Source organism: Piliocolobus tephrosceles, chromosome 2 (assembly GCF_002776525.5).
Source record: "Piliocolobus tephrosceles isolate RC106 chromosome 2, ASM277652v3, whole genome shotgun sequence".
NCBI lineage: Eukaryota > Metazoa > Chordata > Mammalia > Primates > Cercopithecidae > Piliocolobus > Piliocolobus tephrosceles.
In genome coordinates this window covers 111537949-111555231 of record NC_045435.1, presented here as the reverse complement: position 1 = coordinate 111555231, position 17283 = coordinate 111537949, and the positions used below count along the sequence as shown (strand labels likewise).

General features: G+C 33.4%; 1 protein-coding gene across 1 annotated transcript in view; it reads left to right on the top strand.

The window, feature by feature from the left end:
• Positions 1-17283, top strand: part of NAALADL2 (N-acetylated alpha-linked acidic dipeptidase like 2) — a 978063-nt gene that overhangs the window by 623058 nt on the left and 337722 nt on the right. The gene's annotated exons all lie outside the window — the stretch shown is intronic.

Sequence of the window (17283 nt, the reverse complement as noted above, 5' to 3'; positions counted from 1 at the left end):
GTCATACCACAACTTAGCAATGGTTTCCTCTTAGCCTCAATGTCTCTCTCTCTATATATATATATATACACACACATATATATACACACACATATATATGTGTGTGTGTGTGTATAGGAACCAATCTTTCAGATGCCCACAGGACTTTTTAGGGAGTGATGCAGGAACTGAACTAGAAAAAAGAGAGAGGTAATGAACAGAGTTTTGAATTAGCCATAATTTTTTATTGAAATGTAATGCAAAATAACATTTTACAGCTTTCATAAAGTATTTTTTAGCTTAATAGTTTTTATTGGCATTTCCATATGTAGTACAATAAAGAAGACATTATGAAACATGAAGTAGATAATTCTGTACATTTAAAATCAGTCAGGCCCCTGTGTGCATGCCCTAAATTATATCCATATCTGTAAGTTAATTTCTCCTGCTCTGTGTACTACTTTGAATTCCTTGACTCTTACCTGCCTGGAAACCTTGCAAAAGCAAATAAGCCTCGGATGTCTCCCTTGGAAATTTAAGATATTTCTGAATGAGTGGATTATAAGGTAGAAGAAATAGTGATCTCAAGTATCCAGAAATAGAGGAGGGATGGTTTAAAAATATGTCATTTTCTTATCGTGTGTTACAAGTTTTCTATTTTGAGAATCTTGAAAGATATTTAATCATTGAAATTAATGGTTAAATAGAAATAGATAATTATTAAGAAGTAGTAAATCTACATAATCTTATTTCTGAGAATATAATGCTATTTAAAATATCTTTGCACATCTTATAACAGGACTAAAATATTTCACTATCTAAACCTAATTATGTGAGAATACAGAATGGTTTTTCAATCATGAATCATGATTGATGATTCACAAATGATGACATACATGTCAACATGTACCTCACTTTTTGGAAGAGGAATCTTTTCTGTTCTATAATTGAAAATGTTTACACACTAACAAATCTAAAAATGAACTGGAATGTGTATAGAAAATATTTTTTTTCCATTGAGATCGTGTGTGTGTGTGTGTGTGTTTTCATGTTACATATGACAATTTAGAAGATTAGGAATATCACAACTTCAAGCAAAGGATAGCATTATGTAATTTCAAACAACGGGGATTACTTACATACACCTAATTTTATGGAATGAATGTATATGATAACAAGATATATTCTCATACAAAAATTTAATATCACAATTTAAAAAATTATATATTTTCAAAACTCTCAAATATATAAATGCTTATACATTTTATAAACACTGAAATATATAAATGTTAAGAGATATGAAGAAAACAAAACTTTACAGTAATTTACATGATTTAAGTAAAACAATTTACCTGCCGGGCATGGTGGCTTATGCCGGTAATCCCAGCACTTCAGGAGGCCGAGGTGGGCAGATCACGAGGTCAGGAGATGGAAACCATTCTGGCTAACACGGTGAAACCCCGTCTCTACTAAAAATACAAAAAATTAGCCGGGCGTGGTGGCGGGCCCCTGTAGTCCCAGCTACTCCGGAGGCGGAGGCAGGAGAATGGTGTGAACCCCGGGGGCGCAGTTTTCAGTGAGCCGAAGTTTTCAGTGAGCTGAGATCACTCTAGCCTGAGCGACAGAGTGATACTTTGTAAACAAACAATTTACCACTAGTACAATTTAAAATAAATATTTAAAATGTTTCTTTCAAATATAAAAGAACTAAAATGATAACATCCAGAACATATGTAACTTCACTTCCAATATTGAAGATTTTATCAATGATTAAGGACAAAGATACTTCATTACTTTATTTAGATTTATTTTTCTTTGAGTATCCACATAGTAGTGGGATTGCTGTATTGAATTATATTTACCGTTAGTTCTTCTAGGAATCTCCGTACTGTTTTCCATACAGGTGGTACTAATTTACATTCCCACCAACAGCATATAAGCATTCCCTTTTCACTATATCTATGCCAATGTCTACTTTTTTAGCTTTTTAATATTGGCCATTGTGGCAGGGGTAAGGTGGTATCTCATTGTGGTTGTTTTATTTGCATTTTTCTGATGATTTGTGAAAAAAGCATATTGACTAAATTGTAAATGACACAAGACTGTATAGAATATCTAATCCTTTGTACAGCAATATGTAGATTACAAAATATTTGATCAAGTTCATATGATAGATTTAAACATATAAGGTGATATCTTTTTAAAGTATTAATATCAAATACTGCATTTAATTTTTTAGAAACTAAATATATACAGGATGTTTTAATACAAATGCCTCATGCAAAGTAGATTATGAAATTAAAGATAAGATTTATCTCCAAATAATAGTTTATTTTATTTTATTTTATTTTATTTTATTTTATTTTATTTTGAGATGGAGTTTCGCTCTTGTTGCCCAGGCTAGAGTGCAATGGCACGACCTCTGCTCACTGCAGCCTCCGCCTTTTAGGTGGAAACAGTTCTCCTGCCTCAGCCTGCAGAGTAGCTGGGATTACAGGCATGTGCCACTATGCTCAGCTAATTTTATATTTTTAGTAGAGACAGGGTTTCTCCATGTTGGTCAGGCTGGTCTCGAACTCCCGACCTCAGGTGATCCACCCGCCTCGGTCTCCCAAAGTGCTGGGATTACAGGCCTGAGCCACTGCTCTCGGCCCAAATAATAGTTTTAAAATTAAGATGCAGAACAAACACATATGCACCTCTCCTTCTATGTTGCTGTTCTGCTCTTAGTTTTCAAAATCATCTTTTCTAGATCACAGAATGTATTGATTTTGCCTTTAGAAAAAGAGAATTTGATCATCCATATATTAGGCAGTGTTCTGTAAACTTAAAATAACAATGAAATTTCTAACAGGTTATTTTGGGAAAACCTGCAGCATTTGCACATATGAAAGTAGTCCATCTAGCCATATTCTATTTAAATGTTGCTTTTGCAGCACCTGACAGTAACTGGCAAACCTGATTAAAACTAAATAATTATATCAGTATTGTAAAACTGTGCAAGGGATAGACGGTGTTTTTTGTTTGTTTGTTTGTTTGTTTTAATTTTAATTTAATTTAATTTTAGAGACTGAGTCTTACTTTGTCACCCAGGCTGGAATGCAAGTGGCATGATCATAGCTCCCTGTAACCTTAAACACCTGAGCTAAAGCAATCCAATGCCCTCAGCCTCCCAGGTAGCTAATCCTATAAGCATGCACCACCATGCCCAGCTAATTTTTTAAAAAATAGTTTGTAGAGATGGGGGTCTTGCTGTGTTGCCCAGACTTGTCTCAAACTCCTGGCCTCAAGTGATCCTCCTGCCTTGGCTTCTCAAAGTGCTGGGATTACTACCATGAGCCACCACATTCAGTCAAATGTTTTTGTTGTAGCTGTAGTTGTTATTGTTGTTAAGTCTCTGAAAAAGTAGCAAAGATATTTTTGTAGTTTCTTCTTTAATTTCATGTTTTACTTTTTCTATAAACAAAGCACCACAAAATGCATACATATATCTCAAGTCAACTACATTCGTTGGAGTTTTTGAGCTCCAAACTGAACTATAGTATTATTTCTTCATTGTGAATATCCCATTTGTTGCAAAGTCTACTGATGTGCTAAATATTTAAAGAGAGCCCAAATTGTGCACAGCATTGCTTTAAGTGTTGTAGGGCACACAATAAGCAGATGAAATGCCCCTGTTTCCCAGGAGCTTATAATTTTAGCAAGAACTTCAGATGTGCATAAATAGCTAAGATATAAGAGTGAGTATGATATGTGCTATCCTAGAATTCACAGGAATGGGAAAATATGATTGGTTTAATTTGGAAACATGTATTATATAAGAGTGGCAAAAAACTGAATGGACTCAGAATCTTAAACAAATTTAGCCATCTGTGCTTTCAAACCTCAATCTTTCAATCAAGTAAAAAACAAGCAAACAAAAACCAGTATTTCTCTTCAAATCACAAGAAATAATGCCCATTCCCATTTTCTTGCTCAATTGAGTGCAAAGTTGTTATGCTTCTGCTCTTTTCTTCTTGTGTGAGGGCTACTAAAATGCTACAACTTTGCCAACTGAGGTACTTATACAGTTACTTCTCTAACAGTCACTGTGCTGTTTTACCTTCTGCCTGACCATGCCACAATTCTTTAGGGTATAAAAACAATACCTGTCTGACATTTTTGCTTGAGTGACAGAGATATTTATTAATTTTTTCTTGACTTTATATTTACATATTCTGTAATAATAAAAATAACAACTAAATCTTGTAATAAATCTAAATTAAACCTTGTTATACCCTAGAGCGCATGAAACAATACCACTAGGCTACAATTTTAATATTTGAAAGGATTTCCTCAGGTCAGGCATCAGAGAAAAGGCCCCAATCATCTTTCTGGGGACGAACACCAAAACATTGGGAGCCATGTTGAAACTTGACCACTTGCTGAGAAACAAACAGCAGATAGGTTACCAAATCCAGAATCCTATAAAATAGGTTAGAACTTTACAGATGTTTCTTGAATTTCTTTCGGTGTGTATATAAATCAATATATAAATATATCAGCAAGCTTCTTTTAGAACAGATGTTATTACTTTTCTAAATCTCTTCTAATGCTTTCGAACCTGACTTTTTATTGACTGCATTAACATGTCATAGTTGAATTTTAGACTAACATCAATTCAAAATGATGATATTTAGCATATTAATTTCCCAAAGAATTATAGAACTTCTTTATTTTATAATTGAAAGCCTATAACTTTGTTTGGAAAATACCTGCTTATTTTACTTTTTAGAGCTTTTGAAAGGGGAAAAGGCCAAATGAATTAAAGTCCTAACCAGAAATAGCTTAATTTACTGTACCTTTGTTCCCTTTGTCATCTATTTTTGCTCTCATCTTGTTACATCATTTTCATATTTATGTGTTTGTTATTCCAACTTTAACCAAAGACTTCTATCTGCTACTGGATTTCTGTAATATGCTTTTGCATATACAGGTAGTTGCAAATAGTCACTGTGCAAAAAATGTGGAAAACAATGTGAGATGAACAGTCCATGTGTTGCTCTGGGTTTGGATGGCATTACTGCCTCAATAGAGCCATTCAAGGGTTTTTATTTTTTGTTGTTTCATTTTATAGTGTTTCACTGGTGACACAATTTAGACTTATTTTTTCCAAGCACTCTTTTTTTGGTTACTTGCAACTTTTTTTTTTCCACAAGAATTGTTGACCGAATATATAGTAGCAGATTACAGAAGGTATGGTGGTAAAATAAAAATAGCTGTCTTCTCACTCTGCTCTTGACAATTTAATTCAGTACTGAAACAAAGCTTAATTTCTCTTCTGCTTGCTGTAGGATATAACAGTACAACTGACGTTGAAACATTCTGTAAATTTGTCTTTCATGACACATGACATAGATTCTTTGGGGTTTTCTTTATATATTTTTGTTTTGTTTTGTTTTTAATGAGAGAAATTCTATTTTCTTATTCACCATGAACTGCAATTCTTTTCTTGGGGTGCTCCTTAATTTATCTTCCTTTCTGCTGATGTTTTTGCTTCTAGTCAACAGAAGTGACCATAAAGACTAATTAACTGATTTAAAACCCTTCTTTACACTGCTTTACCACTTCGATAAAGTTTCACACTTAAAATTGTGATTCTATTGGCAGGTTTATCTATCTCCTAAGTTTACAAGGTTTTGCTTTGTGTTAAAACCAATGCATCTCTCCAGTTTATTACTGTTTTACAAGGCTTTCTGTTCAGTATATACTGACAATATGTAAATCCCTTTTTATTTAGATCTAGATAACAAGAGAAGTCTTAGTGAGATTCTGCTTAAAACTCCAAATTTCAGAAGGCAGCTGATTTATATATTTGAACTATGTAACCAAAAAGAAATCCAAACAATTTGAAACTTGAAATACTAACTCATTTAGCTTGAACACAGCCATACCATCATAATTAATACCACATTGTTAGAATGGCTTAAGCTGAGTTACTTTTTGTCTGTAATTTTTTGATGGATATACTGGACACAGTCCTCTTTAGGACTTGAAAGAATGACTGTTTATTCAGGACCAATATTAGTGAATCACTACTGTTGGGAAGTTAGATAAAATTCTGTAACAGCAACATTAATGCCATATAGTACACTTTTCCATTTAAAAGATAAAACTTACTCTGATAAATTGTTGCTTTATTCCCCTCCTTAAACACTAAACAAGTCTTACATGTTTTGGTTAAAAACCTATCACTAATGCTATCAGTTAATAATTTACATAACACTATAGTAGTGATATTCGTTTTTATGACATATGACATTTTATATGGTAATTTAATGAATAATGAAATAGATTTAAACAGTTTTATGCTGAACAAAGAAATAACCCTCTCAAGAATAAGTACTGGGTTTATTTTAGTATCTGTTGTTACGTACTTATCTTTGATAAAGCGTGTAAATTGTGGATTCTTGGTTTTTGCCATTTCTCTTTTTAAGTTGTAACCTGATTAAACAATTTTGTATTTGAATTATTTGCTTGAATCTTTAACAAAACAATTTTGTTCAATGAAAGAAAAGGTAATCAATGTAATAATAATGTTAAATAAATGGTTAAACAAACAAATATACCAATGAACTTGCTTTACACAAGCAATTCCCAGTGTGCCTTATGAAAGGTATACAAAGTAGAATCTTCAGTATGTTACCTTGCATTATAAACATCCAAAGCTAAATAGAACATACAGCCTTTTCCAAACTTGTTTTATTGTGGAACATTTTCCTTCAGACATCTTGTGAAAAATGGCCACAGGAATGCTGCTTTAAACAAACCCTATAGTATTTAAAATATGAAATTGTCCAAAAATTAAGTATGTTTCCAATATCTTCACTTTGATAATGAATTTTTCAAATGTCAAGATCCACAGTTTGCATTTTTCAGTGCAAATGCACTTTTTCAGAAGCACAACTCAATATACAGTGCTGATAAGACTTGAAGGCACTGATTACTCCTTCCCTTTGATAGGTAATTTCACCTGCAAATGTATAGCCTTAAGTGTCCTATAACCTGACATGAATCTCTCCATAGTTACTACTACTAACTGTATTTTTAGTTGCAAAATTATAATTTTAAGGTGAGAATTATACAAGAAATCGAACAGCAGAACATTGAGCTATTTTAACCCTGAAAAAACAGTTCTCCTAAGGGCCATGAATAGTAATTTTATGTGTGTCTTCACGGTTTACAGAAACAATTTCAATTCAGCCTAAGGAAGAATTCTCAAATAGGAAGAATTCCTATTTGAATTCAGTGCTCAAACATTGCACTGATGTAGGGAAGAGGAAGTGAATATTTTTATGGATGAACACTTTAGTCAATATTTATTTATAGAGTAATTCATTCGTAAATTCATCTTTTATTTGTGTGTGTTTGTTTTGTTTAGCCTTTATAATATATAAAAGAGCCTATAATTTATTTCTAGGTGCCTCTGGTTTCTAGGCTAAGAGCTTTCATATTTATAGTTTATTTAACTATATTGTGCCTTAACAAATTCTGGCTCTAAATCTATAAGCCATATATGATAAACACTGGTGAAATACAAGAAACCATGAAAATTTTAGGTCCAGTGTTAATCTTTACAACTCTTTTCTGAGACTGTGTAACCACATAAACATAGCACATTGTTGTAGACATATATCAATGGCAACCATCTCATCCACAAGCAACTCTAACTCATTTATCTTCAGTAATCAATGGTAACTCCAGAAGGAGTTTAAGATGGCAGTAGCCTGGGTTGAAATAGACATGATCTAGTGAGGTTTAGGGAGAAAAATCTATTTTAGAATCATAGCATCAAAAGTAGTATTCTATTCCACAGCACCCTTTTTCAAGTAAAGTAATCCAGAATTATTTACTTTGAAATTTCAGAATCTAAATGAAAGGTATTAATTTATCCATTATGTTTTACATAAAGTTGTCAACCTTGAAATAAAATAGTTTTTTACAGCTTTATACAGCCTTCTAAAATATTAAGCAGATTTCAGTAATATTCAGTAGGCAATCATAGGATCTGACAATAATAAGGCATTGTACAATCCCTAAATAAGGTGGGCTGCTGCTCTAGTTTGATAAAGATTCACAAGGGTGATTGACATTTTCACTTTAACCTAGAATTTAAATAAAAGAACTATGTATATTAGAAAATAGCTCCTTGAGAGCTAATATAGCTCCTTTTATTATCTTATCCTGCTCTTTGTAAAAAGTATATAAACTATACATGAGCAAAAAGAAAAACATAATTCATCAACTATAATTTTACTATCCAGAGAGAAACACTGAGAACATTTTTCTTTGTGTAATGCATGCAGATTATCTTCTTACCTAAAGGGAAATGTGATCTGCAGTTTTTTCTTTTAAAATTCTACAAGTAGCTGCTATTTTTTTAAAAAATCGTATATTATCGTTGGTACATAAGTGAATGTAGATGAACGATATATGGGAATTCACTGTAATATACTTATAACTCTTTTGTAGATTTGAATTGTTTTTGAAAATAAAAATGACCTATTAGTATATGTGTATTATTTTATTATATAGCTATATCGCCTTTACTAACCAATTCATTTTCTTTAACATTTATATACATTTCAAAGATTTCTTTGTCATTTACTAACAATGCCACTAAGTATGTATATATAGTTGTGTCTACATACTCTTTTCCCTTTTCAATTAGAAAGCTTGGGGATCAAAAAGCTACTGCTTCAAATGTTGACTCTAGGACCACAGCACCATAAATTGATAGGTATTTGGAGCAACTTCACTCATGATGGTGTAAAATGGTGCCATCACTTGAAAAAATGGTTTGAATAATTTTTATAAAGATAAACATGTATCAGTCATATGACTCAACAGTCACAAGTCTAGGTATTTATCCAAGAGAAATGAAAATACATTATACAACAACACACACAAGCATGTTCATGACAGCTTTATTCATAATAGCCCAAAGAACCTAAATGTCTATCAGGAGGAAAACAGATAAATTTTCCGTGATTTACTCATGTAATGAAATACTACCTAGCAATAAACAAAAGCATAGTCTATTGGCAGATATAGCATCATGGGTTAATCGCAAAACACTGTGACTTGCAAAAGAATCTAGACACAAAACTACATATTATACAATTACATTTATGAAAAGTCCTAGAACTAACCTATGGTAAAAGAAATTGGTGTGTACTTCTGGACTGGAGTGCCATTAGATATAAACTTTAATACATGTATATTCTGTGTATCTCCAGAAAAAAAATTCATCTTTCAAAAGTTCCAACTCATGCTTAAAGACACAAAAACTTACCATTGCACTGAGGCGAAGCTTACAGTACTATTGGGAAAAAATATTAAAAGTTATTCACTTTTCAATAAAAAAAAATTAGAGAAACTAAAATATACTTATCTAAGGGACACATATTAGCCAACATCTAGAAAAATCTCAGCATGAATGTTAAAGTAATCATTAGATTCCAAGTCTACTAAAATTACTATAATTTTATATTCAGTGAATTCTTCAGTTTGCACAGGAGGCTCCTTAAATCTGAAGTTTTCAAGAGGCTGCTGTTGACTATTAAATTTCCAGTGACCAAATGTATCTCACAAGATAAAATCACATAAATTGTTAGCTTCGAATATGGAACCGTAGACTGCAGATGTAGAGTTTATTTCGCCAAAAACTTTTTAAGTGACTAAAGCCATGGTTTATGGTATGGTCTTTTAATCTGTCAATGTCTTTAAAAGTACTCATTATAACAATATAGCTTCCAGCTCCCTTTGAGAAAATCTTTCATCATGTCATGTAAGTTATCATTTGGATATGTTCAGAAATATCTTCTCAAAAGATCTTTTCATCATGTTTACAATTCACACAGATTTCTAAAAGATAGTTTTTCATACAGACCCATTGCTTCATTAAAAGTACTTAATTCATGTCTATGTTTTCACTAACCTATGAATTTTGTTTAAATTATCTCTCCTCTTCAGTTTACAAAATGATAGATAATTTAGGACACATTAATACTCTATCTGGATAATACTCTGATATCGGTCTGGAAATTTTATGAGGAAAGGATAGTAGAGATTTAACATAATCTTTTGGGATAAACACCTGATACTTTTACTTATTTTCTGGATCTTTAGTAATTTCCTTAAACATTTTACTAGATGTGGGGAATAAGTTTTTATATATAAGTGTCCTATCTGCTCATTCCAACAACATCTTTTGGATAGGAACACCCAGTTAGTTGAGTCCACTGAATTCAAATAAACATACCTGTTCCTTAAAATAAACATACCTGAATAAAAAGTCTGAATTTCGCAAATGCACAAAATCACTACTTGAGAAATAAACCTACCCAGGGAATAGTACTAGTTTAGCAAAACTTTTATATATCAAGTTGCTGTGTTATATATAATAACATATATTTTCAACCTCTGTAGCCTAATAATTGCATCTTATTCTATTGAAGATATGTACAGGAAGTGTATGGAGATATGTTGGGGGAAAAAGGAGTAATTAAGTCTTTAGAAAGCACGCACTTAGTAAGCTCTGTGCCAGGCATAATTGCAGATTATGCATCAATGCAGATTTAATTGCAATTGACTTTACTTTTTGGCTTTTTTTTTTTTTTTTTAACTGTCCTTTTCTCCTTTTTCTGATCCTTTAAACATCTTTTTTTTTTTTTTTTTTCCTGGCTTCTTTACTAATCTTTTTTTCTTATTTTTCTATTATTTTTCTTCCTTTCAAAGTACTTAACAATCAAGTGCTTGCACCTAATATGTCTCCTAATTTATCCTTTAATTTTTTTCCACTTCTATTAATATATTTTTTTGTAACTGAATTTGACCTCACGTCAGCCATGCTCAGGGCTAGAGCTTCAATAATGTTTGGTTTTCATAGTCATCTCAAAGGAATGCATTTGATGTTTCAGGACTAGGTTGCAGAGGACCATCAATTCAAACGCAGATGTCCCATGTTGAGAGCAATAGGCTGCTGGTTACTGGTTTGGGGAAGAAATAATTGAATGTGCGCTTGGGTGATTGAAAGTCTCAGCATTGGGTACTGAAAGCAGTGCAGACATTTTACTGAGAAGAATAGAAGGGAAAATAAGTAATAGTTTGATGCAAAAGTAATTGCTGGTTTTGCCATTACTAATATTTATTGAGCATGTGCACCCCAGGTCCTATACTAAATACGTGTTTATATATTATTGATTATTGTTTTCTGGAAGCGAGCTTACCTCACATTTTTAAAGCAGCTAGTCCTGGAAGCAGAGTAAAGTTATGACCAACTGAATCTCTTAGTCAAAAAGATAACTAAAGAGCAACACAGTTTAGTAGAAAGACCACTTTGGGCAAGGGCTGAAATTATAAGAAAAAAAAAAAATACAGATAAATACCATTTGCCATGAATAGTGTACCCAGGTGCACCAAGAGAAAAATGTTTCCTCTTACTACAAAAGTTTATCTGTTAGGAAAACACATTTAGAAAAAAATTGATTAGTTACTTTTATAAAATACACATATTTGTGAAAACAGTTCACAGTTTTATTTGATCAACATTGTAATCAGTACTTTCGAGTCACTGAAAATATGTATTTTTGAAAGTATCTCTTATAAGAAATAATTATTTGCAAATGCTATGCAAGTGACATAAATCATGTTTACAAGATACCTTTTAATCATGTTATAAAATTGCTGTCATCACAGTTAAAATGCCACTGTATTGATATTGTGTGTTTCAAACTAAGGATGCTATGTAGTCATTTATTGTTGCCATTTATTCTAAGAAAAGAACATAAGTCAACTCACTTTCTTTAATAAAGAAAATAAATTATATTTTAATAATGTCAAAATCATTCTTAAAATACTATAGTAGGGAAGCATTTTATAAAGTAAAAAATGTACAGGGATATATGTCATTTCACAGACATTTTGTGTATATAAATTGATTTAGTGTTGATTAGACTTGAGGCTAATGAGGCCAAGACTTGCTAAAAGCTGTAGTTAATGACTGCATTACCGATACCAAATTATGTTGGTTAAATTGCCAGCCTTATCCGGTAACAAGAACAGTTGATCTTTTTCTCTTTGCTTTTTTTTGTCATATGGAAACAAGAAGTGAAAGTTTGACTATGTGGTTCTCTGTTAAGACAACAGAACTGTTAATTACTGTTCTTATCAGTGTACTCGTTTCCTGTGTACACTAGTTCTAAGTGGAAATATAGCTACCAGTTGCTTTAATACTTCCTGGACTTTCCCAATCATATTGGTTAAAAATGGATAACAGTAAGAATGCAGGGATCAAAACATTTGTATATGAATGTATATCTAGAAAAAGTGATCCTGGTTTAACAATGTATTGGCTTCGTAATATCTTGCCTATTGCTTAACCTCTCTTAGTCTCAGTTTTGTTTCATCTTTCTATAAAACAGGAATAATAATACTCATGTTATTGCTATGGACTGATGTTTGTGTCTCCACAAAATTCAGATGTGATCCCTCAATGTGATGGTGTTTGGAAGTAGGACTTTTGGGAGGTAATTAGGTCATGATGGTGGTGCTCACATAATGGGGTTAGAGTCTGAATTAGGCAGGATTCTCCACAGCAGTAGAACTAATAGAATACACATATATAGAAAAGGGAGTTTATTAAGGAGATTTCACTCATGCGATCACAAGGTATTATTCCCACAATAGGCTGTCTGCAAGCTGAGGAGCAAGGAAGCCAGTAGTGGCTCAGTGGGAGTCCTAAAACCTCAAAAGTAGGGGAGCTAACCGTGCAGCCTTCAGTGGCTGAAGGTCTGAGAGCCTCTGGAAAACCACTGGTATAAGTCCAAGAGGGCAAAAGCCAAAGAACCTGAAACCTGATGTTCAACGGCAGGAATCATCCAGCAGGGCAGAAAGATGAAGGCTGGAAGACTCAGCAAGTTAGCTTTTCCACCTTCATCTGCCTGCTTTTTCTAGCCACGCTGACAGCCATTTGATGGTGCCCATCCAGAATAAGGCTGGGTCTGGCTCTCCTAGTCCACTGACTCAAATGTTAATCTCCTTTGGCAACACCCTCACAGACACACCCAGAAACGATACTTTACATCCTTCAATCCAAACATGTTGACTCTTAATATTATCCATCACAGAGCCCTTATAAGAAGAGACAGGAAAGAACTTGCTTTTCCTCTTTGTTCTCTGCCATGTGAGGATGCAATGAAGCGACAGCTATCTGTGGACCAGGAGACAGGCTGACAACAAAACTCTAACCATGTTGGCACCCTGATTTCAGAGTTCCAGCCTTTCAGAACTGTGAGAAATGCACATTGGTTGCTCAATCTGCCCAGTTTATGGTATTCTATTATAGCAGCCTGAATTGACTAAGACATTTGTCTTATCTACTTCAAAAAGTTGTTCTGAAAATCAAGAGATTTTGTCAAAAGCAAGTTTAGATATTGCAAAACATATAAACCTTATTTTTCCACTGCAAAACTGTGGAAAAGTCTTGCAAGATGTAAGACTACATCATATCTGAAGTACAATTAAAAGGGAATAACATATTACCTTTATCCTGCTCCTCAAAACAGAGTGCAAGTATCCTAGCCTTCCCAAATCTCTTTTTCTGAGAGGGGACAGGCTAAAAAGAAGGCTCACCTCTGGGATTCATGGAGTCTAATCCTCACTATGTACTCTCTAGTTGCACTTCCCTTCACTGAAACTCATCTCTTAGTGACTCAAAGGACATTTCTTGCCCAGTTAGCATTTCTCTCTCTATTCCTTGACCAGTTTTGGCTTCACAAATGATACATTTTGTGTTTTGAAACTCCACATTCATACTTCTGACTTCTGTTTTTTGTCACCTTCAGGCTGTGTGTGAACTTACAGCCCTAAAACTCTGGGGCTATCTTTCTTAAATAGCTTTGCAAAGAGAGAGGCCCCACCCACTCTCTAGAATGAAACTTTTTAAATGTGGCAACATTTCTCCTGGAGGCTGGTTTAGAAACTATATGAGTGCCATAACACACATGACTACATGAAATTTTTTTTTTTTTTTCTTGTCAGTCTTTTGTGCAATGTCAGACACCTTAACTCTCACTCAGTTGTTTAGGACAAAGACCTTGGAGACCTCTTTCACTCCTCTCTTTATCTCATACCACTTGTACATTCCAGTGGGAAGTCCTGTTGGTTCTACTGTCAGCATACAACCAGGATCCAACTGTATCTTGCCACCTTCTCTCCCTCCACTCTTGTCCCATCTAAGATGATTTCAGTAGCCTTTTAACCACTTTCCTCCCCAATGCCCCATACGACCCATTCTCAGCATAGTAGCCAGTTATCCTTGAAGACTTAAGTCAGATCATGCTGTGCCCTTTTTCTCATTTCACTTAGAGTAAACGCCAAAGTCCTTATAATGGCCTGAGAGTCCCTGCAAAACCTGGCCTTCCTACTTGACTGACCCTATCTACTACTCTGCCCTTTGCTCACTTGGCTGCTATTGTGATTTTTCACAGTGAGATCCACCTCATCTACCTTCTGTAATTTGCAACCCCCACTGCACCCAAGCACTACCAAATCCCTTACCCTGTACTATCATAGCACTTATAATATTCTATATAATCTACTTATTGACTGTTTCTACCATCAGTCCCTCCTTCTAGGATGTAAAGCACAGGAGGACATTGAGGCATAGTTGTCTGTTTTGTACCCTGATGTACTCCTGAAACCTAAATGAGTGTCTGGTACTTAGTGGATTCTAAAATAATTGTTCTACAAATGAATGAAGCATAATTTATTTGTCCATCCAAAGCACTATCCATGAAATAGGAGCAGATTTCTGTGTTTCTTCCTCCAGATGCCTTAGTTCCAGGTTTGATGATTAGTCCTCAGTATATCCACAGAGCTCTTATATGAAGAGAATTCTTCCTCTTCTAACACACATAATGACCTATGAAGATCTTAAATATTTTGCCCCTTTCTGGAGTCTAATCCACATATCAATATAAATTTTCACAATTATTAGTACAATGTACACATAATGACCTATGAAGATCTTAAATATTTTGCCCTTTTCTGGAGTCTAATCCACATATCAATATAAATTTTGACAATTATTAGTACAATGTCTTCTTAAATAAATGCAAACAGTGTCTGAACAACTTAACGTAAAGATACATTTTAGTAGAAAAATTTACTTGGAAGACTGTGTGTATATAGCAGAAAATGTGTCTAATCCAGATATGGTAAATAACTTCTTGACAAGGCATAGAATGTCTACCATTCCCAGGTTTGTTAGAAATGCATGTTTTTAAATTATTTCCTTTACTGTATATCTATCAAAGAACTATGTAGTCTAGGAAAGACTGGCACCAATTTAAGTAAGGAGATTAATAGGCCAAAACAAAGCAAACACTACTGAAATGGAAATGCCAAGAATAAAAGTGACATGATAAAGCTGACATTATTGAAATGGGAAACAGTGTAGTGTTTAATAGCATGCATAGCTGAGATATTCTCTTGTCAGAAAAAACATTGCCCTTCATTGAAATACTTCCACTTTTGTTTAATTCTACATCAAAGATGTTTCTTTGAATGTTTGACATAATTAGTAATTTCTTTTGTTACTCTTTCAAAAGAAATTGAACAAAGATTGTGGGCACACATAATATGAATTAGAGGACAAACATGAATTAGTTTGAAGACCTAGACCTTTATTTACTCTAGTGTTTAGTCTAACTATAATCTAGAACATGTAGACAATATGATGACCAACAAGCATTCCATTACTCGACTAAAATGTGTGGAATATGTTAAGCATTACTTAAAAATCATTTCTATGCCTGCTTTTCCATTTGTCTGGTGTGTATGTGCTGGTATGTGCATTTGCACACATACATGCACATTCGTCTATGTGTAAATTAAAATATTCATGAACTATGATTTTTCTTACATTTGAATTTTTAAAGGTTCTCTCAAAACCAATAAGTTAATGAGTAATGAAGTGTTTTTCCCCCATCATATGTTCTAATTTTACTTTTAAGTAGATCTTAGGTTAGAGAAACTGAACCCATTGTGAGATTAAATGTTTGCCTTTGAGACTGTGCTAAGGCCATACTTCACATGCCTGCTCCACAGAAGTATATTTTTCTACTGATAAGTTATTGGAAAAGGATGCAATAAAACATAAATTTTATGAAAATGTGTTTGTACTTAGACCAGAATCCCTTCCAGGATATCTCCTGCTTGATTAGAAGAGGCTGGAAGATTTAGTCATGTAGAATAACACTACCACTGGTTATATGCCAGATATATAATAAAGAGCCAGTCTGAAGAGCTGGTGGCAATGGCTGTTGGCATGAGCATGAAATGACTGATGGATTTCCCTGTGGATGACAGCCATGGCAGCAGTTACTGGGGCTTAACAGACCAGGATTTCATCTTAACATCTAGAAATAAAATTAAAACTACTATTGAGGAAGAATGAAAAATTACATTTATCAAAGTGATTGCTCTTGTGGATAAGGATTTACACTGACTCTAAAACTTCAAATAAAACTAAGGGTAGCATAAAAAGATGTTACACAAATATTTAGAAAAATATATTAAAGGAATATTTTGACAAGGCAATTAAGTAATACTATTATATTAAAAAATTTCACACCTATGATCTCAAAGAAGAATGAGTTGTAGTTCGGGCATCGTAATGAAAATCAAGCTACATATTTTATATTTGGTTGCATGGATTGACTAATTAAAAATAGTTAAATTGGCATATGGTGGTCATAGACATGTATAAAATGAAGCCTGTTTTCGTTACCCATATTCCAGAATATTAGAAAGGGGAGGAAATGCCACAGTGAACAAATAAGGCAGATGTTTTCTCAAGTCATTATGATTTAAAAGAGAAAGACCTAAGTTGTTAGCATATGAAATTTTTAAAACTTGACAATTCTAGATAAAACTTTTCAGTTCTGGATCACTGATCTGCAACTAACAGATGTCATGTCATAAGAAACTAAAATGCATTACCGTAGTGTCTTATGTGAAATAGGGTAATTCTTAGTTTTTTTTTCCCCAAGATAGAAATGGCCATGTATGCTATTAATTTTTAGAAGTAAGCTAAGTTTGCAATTTGTTGAGTGAAAACAATTAAGTTAGATGGAATACACAGTCTTCTACTCCTTGTAGAAGAGACTCTTTTTGAGTCTTCTACTCCAAAACCAAATATACTCTCATTTTAAAAATGGAGCATTATTCCTTATGAAACTACTATAAGTAGAAGTAATA